Genomic DNA, 7,995 nt, shown 5'->3' with positions numbered 1-7,995 from the left:
GGTAAGTACAGTGTGAGAGGTAAGTACAGTGTGAGAGGTAAGTACAGTGTGTGTGTGAGGTAAGTACAGTGTGAGTGGTAAGTACAGTGTCAGTGTGAGTGTGTGAGGTAAGTACACTGTGTGTGAGGTTAGTACAGTGTGTTAGAGGTAAGTACAGTGTGTGTGTGTGTGTGTGTGTGTGTGTGAGAGGTAAGTACAGTGTGAGAGGTAAGTACAGTGTGAGAGGTAAGTACAGTGTGTGTGTGAGGTAAGTACAGTGTGAGAGGTAAGTACAGTGTGTGTGTGAGGTAAGTACAGTGTGAGTGGTAAGTACAGTGTGAGTGGTAAGTACAGTGTGAGAGGTAAGTACAGTGTGAGAGGTAAGTACAGTGTGTGTGTGAGGTAAGTACAGTGTGAGAGGTAAGTACAGTGTGAGTGGTAAGTACTGTGTCAGTGTGAGTGTGTGAGGTAATTACACATACCTCCCAACATTTTGGAAGTAAAAAGAGGGACAAAAAAAATTTCTGCACGTAGCGCAGCAATCTTTTGACCACACCCCTTTCTGTGGCCACACCCCCTAATTACCATGTATGTTTTACAAAATTTGTCAGGTTATGAAAGTTTGAAAATATTTCTCCTTATATAAACTGTGTTTTAGTGTCTCAAAATTGTTACAAAGTACCTTATTTGCACCTGTTAGCTGTTCTGGGTTCTCTGCTAAAAGCCAATTAACTTTGTTTCTTTTTCTGGCTGTTCAGTGCAGAGAAAATCGGGACTTTCCAGTACTGTCAAAAGAGGGACTGTCCCTCCGAAAAAGGGACAGTTGGGAGGTATGAGTACACTGTGTGAGGTTAGTACAGTGTGTGTGAGAGGTAAGTATAGTGTCAGTGTGAGTGTGAGAGGTAAGTACAGTGTGTGTGTGAGGTAGTCCTCGAGGGGATGGTGTGTGTGAAGTAAGTGCAGGGTTATGTGGAAGTGCATTATGGGAAATGTGTGTCTCAGGTGAGTAAAGAGTTAGGAGAAAGTAATGCAGGGGAAGCTGTGGGTGAAGTAAGTGAAGGGATAGATGAAGTAGTGCATTGTGGGGGATATGTGTGTGAGGTGAGTGTAGGGTTAGGGGGAAGTAATGGACAATGGGGGTGTTGTGGGTGAGATGAGTGTAGGTTTAGAAAGAAGAAGTGCATAATGGAGGATGGGAAAACTGTGGGTCACATAAGCTGTATGGAAAGTTGTCTACAACGGTGAAGCTGTATGTGAGCAAAAGTAATAACAGACACAGAGTTTGCTCCAGGTCTGATTACTCAAAGCAACCAATTAGATATAAAAAGACTGCCAATAAATAGTACTAGCTGGTTTGTTTCTACTGCTTTCTATACCTGGACAAAAGTTTCCCCTTGTTATTACATTCCCACAGTAGAGCATTACAAGAAAACTGTGTGTGAGGTAAGTACAGGGTTACACAAGTGCACATGTGCCAATCACTTACAGCAGGGAGGGGGACCAGGGAGTGATTACACCTGAGTGTATTGATATCAATCTGGTTCTGGAGACGCCCTATAGAAAAGGAAGATGCTAACAGGGTAGGAATTATACTACTGTTTCGTGGCTGCACCCCCATAGGATGAAAAGTTTTCTAAAACAAAATGTGATTGTTGCCACAAAAAATATTTTATTTGTACAATTGATGACCTTTAAATGCAAATAAAATATTTTCTTTTAAGGGGATCTAAACCTAAAATACAGTATAATTGACCTAAACTCACTCAGGACGTTTTGCCGAACACTTTTGCAATTTAGAAGCGTTTTCTAATTTCGAGCCATGTCTGAGATATTTGTTGTCTTAAGCTGGCCATAGACGCAAAGATCCATTCGTACGAATCAATGTACGATCGGACTTTCCCATCTCCCGACCCGCCACTAACCATTCAGATCAAAGTCTTACCATTCCGATCAAATTAAGTAGTAAAAGAACAGATCAGCCAATGTTCTACCTGACAGCGATCGTACGATAGTTATGTCTGACAAAGCTAGTGACAGTCTCCCACTGAAAATCATACGATTGGCAATACATGCAGAGATATTATCGGCAGCCAACAGAAATCTTTTAACCTGTCCGACTGACCAAACGACCGATCACCACCGGACGAAAAATGTCGGGACTCTCCACACATGGTCCGACAATCGTACGAATCCACAATTCTTACGATTGGATCGTTGCGTCTATGGCCAGTTTTAGACTGCTAATACCAGACTTTTGGCTCAACTGAGAGCCAGCAAACCTAGGGTTACCTGTTAGGGTCACTAATTCTCTGACCTTCAAAGCGGCAGTTGAGGTTTAAACCTGCTATTAGCAATCTAAAAGTTCAAATATCTCAGATACCAAAAAATAAAAGACTAATATAAATAGCAAAGGTGCTCAAAGTAAGTACTCTGAGTAAATTTACATCAATCAATCAATTTTTTGCGTTTATATCCCCTTTTTCAAGGGCTCAATGGGGCCCAAAACATGTTGAATTGTAGTCTGCAATAAAATGATTTAGGCAGTTAATCTGCACATTGAAGCTCTCCTCATTCATATCTATTGTTATAAAGAAATAGTCATTATACCCTGAATTGTACACCCTGTGTTATTTTTTATAGCTTCTTTCTTTATTCATGATATCTTCCCAGCCCTAGACATATTCCCAGAGTCATTTTTGTTGTTGGTAAGGGGCGTGGCAAAGCAAAGTGATCGTTGCCAAAATTTATCGCACCACACTACACAAGGCATGGGTTTTCACAGACTTGATAGCCTGAAAAATGCCATATAAATTGAAAGATTTGGAACGAATGTTCTGTCTCAGAGTGAGCTTCTCTCTTCTTTTTGGATGAACACAGCTTTCTCTCTCTTGCCCAGCTCAGAAAGCCTAGTTATAAAATCTAATGTGCTTAAAGTATAAAATCTAGGATTTCTCTAAAGCACAGGCACCCTCCTAGAAGTGACACAACAATGGACACCTTGGAGAATAAAAGAACATAGCAGCACAGCTCTCAACAAACTGAAACCCAGGCTGGTGTATTTTTATGATGAAGAGGAGCACTAGCTGGGGTAGCAAGTAAGGCACTTGAATCACTGGCGGGTGCCTACAACTTGACATCTCTTAGTGATCTTACCTTTCGTTCTCTTATAATTAATTAATTATAATAAGGGATATATTGCACACTATATCAAATAGAAGATTAATATTTTCCATTCACATGGTGCCCCAGCACATTAACACTCTCAGTCCCCCCTCTTTCACGCCTACAACATAAAGGAGACAGGCACAGCTACATCACATCCAAACATCTAATCAATAGCAAAATAGAAATGCAGAACCAAATGCAACTGGTGTTTTCCACCCAGGGAAATTCACCTAAAAAACTGAATTACGTTCACTTCCTAAAATTGACATCAGTCAGATGTACCAATTATATATATATATATATATATATATATATATATATATATATATATATATATAGATATATAGTATATATATATATATATATATATATATATATATATAAAGGAAAGTAGCATTCCTTTGAACTTTCCTTTAAAAGGGGAGATTATCTGTAAATTAGCTTTTAGGTTAGACCTTTTCTAAGCAACTTTTCCAGTTGTCTTCATTATTTACCATTTACAGTATTTGAAGTATTAGCTGTCCTCTTCTGGCAGCTAAAAGTGAAATACTGATCCCTACAACTGAAAAATAAATAGGCTGTAAGGTTTCAATTGGATTGCTATTCTTATTTTTTATTGCTTATTTTTAATTTCAGCCCCCCTTCTATTTACCTTCCACTTTGATTTCAAAATAGCTCTCTGGTTTCTAGGGTATCTTACCCCTAGCACAGATTCCAAGACTGAGAGTCGTGAAAAAAAATGTAAATAACTTTAAAAAGACACAAACAATAAATATGAAAATTTATATTTGACTTCAAGTTAACTTCTGCTGTTGTCACTGTACTAAAAGTACATTTTTAATTAAAAACTCTTTTGCAGTATAACCAAGTATGATACAGTTACACTAAATCCTATGTAATGTTTACTACATTAATGTAAACACCGTATAGTGCTGCATACATAAGTAGCGCTATTTATATAAAAATCTACATAAGAAATATTAAAACCTCAAAAACCAAATTAAACAGATATACAAGTCTACAATACAATTTTTCACTACCCATCTAAAATACAACAATAAAAAAATATAGTGAAAGCTTCTGATTTTTATGTGCAGTGGATACACATTGTTGAGATCAATAGGGCAGTGGACCTGAGAATAGGGAGTACACTAGAAGTATTAGGCTAATGACACATAAAGCAGTTTCGGGCGGTTTTTCCTGCTGTGTTTTTTACTCATTAAGAGAAAGGGTTGAAGTGACATGTTCCTTGTCTTTGTCCTTGATATTTGACCGTAATTAAAGATTTTTATCAAATTATCTCAAGGTGCAGAGCTCGGTAGCTGATAACACACAATTCAAGGACTCCGACAAGGAAGAGAGCCAAGGCATTCCTAGAACTGCTGCGTTATGCCTTCTCCACACCAGGATCCACTGAGCAGTTTATGCTGAGGTATTGCAGAGATCATACCGCATATGAATATTAAGTGCTTTGCACACTTTCAGTTATTAAATACAGTAATACATATCCAGTGACTACTGTACAAACAGTGTTGGTGCTTATCAATAGTCATTGCACTCTGTCAACACTTTGTATTACTGCATGGTTATACCTGTACCAAAGAACATCAAAATTATATTTAAATTTAACATTTGCAGTCACTCCTTAATTCTTAATTCCTTAAGTGTTTCCATTTAATTGTGGACAATTATGAGGGCCCCGGCTAATAAATAGATACAAGTTTACACACATGTATGGCAAGCACTAGCTAGCTTTCAGGGCAATTGCTTGTTCTTACACCACTGATGAACTGCGCTACCGCCTGTCCTCCAGAATTATAAGGGATTATAATGACCAAAAATAATGGCAGAAAAAAAAGCCCGAGCTGATTTTTTAAACTGCTATCACTGCTGTAACTGTATATTTTTTAGTGCACCTATATGTCTTCACCTATTACCAAACCCATGCTACATAATTTGCATAGCATGGTTTACTAAGGTCTAAGACATTTATTATGCCACCCGAAGATCACTTTATTTGCTAATGGGTAAGATCTGATGCCAATTTTTACCATGACCAGTAAATAATAGTAAGTGCATGGGGAAAGAATGGTGTATATAAATGTGTTAGTGATTTCACTGAAAATAAAAAAAAAAGAAAGAAATAATACTGAAATTAATTAACTGTTCATATAAACATTTTAAGTGTCATGGTAATGGTGCCCAAAAAATATGCAATTTTTAAATTGCGCTTTATTACACACGGGGGTTGCTTTCATCTTTGACACAAAAAAACTGCAGATAAATGAACAATGATAGGTCACACAATGAACAATGCATTAAAGAGCTGTATACTGTGCATATTTTGCTGTGGGCAATAAAGACAATAAAGAGCAACTCTAAATAAGAAAGGCTGAACAGATGACTGCTATGCTTATAAGATATATATAAAAGTACATCAAATGTTTTTTCCTTTGGAAGATCAGGACACTAAACACTAAGGTGAGGTCAACAACATTCTTCCAGCTCTAAATATCCTGTTATTCTGCTAGCAACATCCTTCTACTCTCAGCTGTTAGAGATAGTCAGTACCAACCAGAGCCAGCACCCTCCCTACTGGTGCATCTTACAAACGGTTACTCAGCAATGATAAAAGTTTACCTGTGAGGTGTCCGACTGAGGCAGGGCTTTTCTGATACTTGATTATCTCTGGGCTCTGATTGGAAGCCTTGGAAATTGACACATCCTGACGTGATGTGGAGTGACTGTTATCAGCTCCTGGAATTTTGTACTTAAAGGGATCTTGTCATCGGAAAACATGTTTTTTTCAAAACGCATCAGTTAATAGTGCTACCCCAGCAGAATTCTGCACTGAAATCCATTTCTCAAAAGAGCAAACAGATTTTTTTATATTCAATTTTGAAACCTGACATGGGGCTAGACATTTTGTCAATTTCCCAGCTGCCCCAAGTCATGTGACTTGTGCCTGCACTTTAGGAGAGAAATGCTTTCTGGCAGGCTGCTGTTTTTCCTTCTCAATGTAACTGAATGTGTCTCAGTGAGACATGGGTTTTTACTATTGAGTGTTGTTCTTAGATCTACCAGGCAGCTGTTATCTTGTGTAAGGGAGCTGCTATCTGGTTACCTTCACATTGTTCTTTTGTTTGGCTGCTGGGGGGAAAAGGGAGGGGTGATATCACTCTAACTTGCAGTACAGCAGTAAAGAGTGATTGAAGTTTATCAGAGCACATGTCACATCACTTGGGGCAGCTGGGAAATTGACAATATATCTAGCCCCATGTCAGATTTCAAAATTGAATATAAAAAAATCTGTTTGCACTTTTGAGAAATGGATTTCAGTGTAGAATTCTGCTGGAGCAGCACTATTAACCGATTCATTTTGAATTTTTTTTTCCCATGACAGTATCCCTTTAATGATTGGAATCTCATATAAATTAACCTTTCTGTGGAAAGGCCCTCCTAGAGTCCTTCTAAAGTGAGCACCATTAAGTGATCCTCTTCCTGCCTTTTGTTTCTTCCTGTAGGTGTTCATGTGCAATAGAGTAAAAAGCCAAACTTTAATAAAAAAGCAGAAGAAAAGGATCGCTCTGTGGTGCTCACTGAGAAGAACCCTAGGCCAGTGCAGTTTTCTAATAACAGGTCCAGGGTAACAGGTAAGTATATACAATCACTTGGGAGTGCCTAACTTTTGGCACCCCCCAGTGATTGTGACTTCCCCCTACTCCTTTAAGAGCAACCGAGCTGAGAGTCTAATAGTTCTTCTGAGACATCATCAGTAAGGGTGACCAAATCAATCTCCTATTTATCTCTCAGTTTCTCCAAAGGTTAAATAGCTTGTCAAGTAAGCTGGCATACTTTGCAGATAGCAGTCCCTTAGAGGATCCCTGCAACAGCCGCTCTATTACCAAGCTTTGAATTAATTATATACTTATTATTTTGTGCCAATAAACTGATTTTAATCTGCCGCTTTTGCAGCCTATGGTTAGAGGACAGATGAAAGTTTTGTTTAACAACTTCAAATTTGACAATTGCCCCTTTTTGCCACAGTTTCCACAATTCTTCCATACCAGCTTACTGCCACCCCTGAATAGTGGGATGTTGTTGAACTGCCAGTGAAAAAGGTTCCATAGCCATATTCCTGCATACCCCGTATTAGTGGGAACATAATGGTTTACCAGTTTAGGTAAAGCCTTCTGATAGTCAAGGCTGTAGCCTTCCCAAATTATGGTTTTGAGTACTTTACCCATTCTAATATATTAAAGTCAGCAGATAAAAGTGAAATAGTATGCATTCACTTGGGAAGAGTCCACGTTTAATTAGCAATACGACAGAGGCATCATATAGAAAGAGAGGGAGCTTCCCTTCTTCTTGTGCATTCTAAAACATTTTAAGAAGATAGGGCAAATAATTTGTAGAATTTAAAGGGGATGTTATTGGAGCCTGGTGTTTGTACGAGTTTGTGTTGTCAGCTTTGTCTGCTTTAGCTGCTCCTATGCAAGGAAGAGATAATGCTATAAGGCTATGACGTGTTAGTGTCCATGGGAATCCAGTGGTTCAAGAAGGCCGATTAGCGTAGCACCTACATAGACTCGTGAGACACTTTGTCATGGAGTTTGTAACCAGAGTTGTATAAAAATAGTCTGAGGATAGGTTGACTAAGGCCGAGTGAAGTGTTGTGACCACATACATTGCTGCAACACTCTCCTGTTCCTCCTCCTTTTGCATGTCATGAAAGATAATCCACAGCCAACTACAAGAGGTCCTCTGCACTCAACCCATTATCAATATATTTAAGACAGAGACATTTTGTGCATACTGCTACTAAAAAATGCCTTACCCTTTAAACAACAC

Source organism: Xenopus laevis, chromosome 3L (genome assembly GCF_017654675.1).
Source record: "Xenopus laevis strain J_2021 chromosome 3L, Xenopus_laevis_v10.1, whole genome shotgun sequence".
Classification (NCBI taxonomy): domain Eukaryota; kingdom Metazoa; phylum Chordata; class Amphibia; order Anura; family Pipidae; genus Xenopus; species Xenopus laevis.
The sequence above is the reverse complement of the archived record's forward strand: the minus strand, read 5'-3'. Positions refer to the sequence as shown.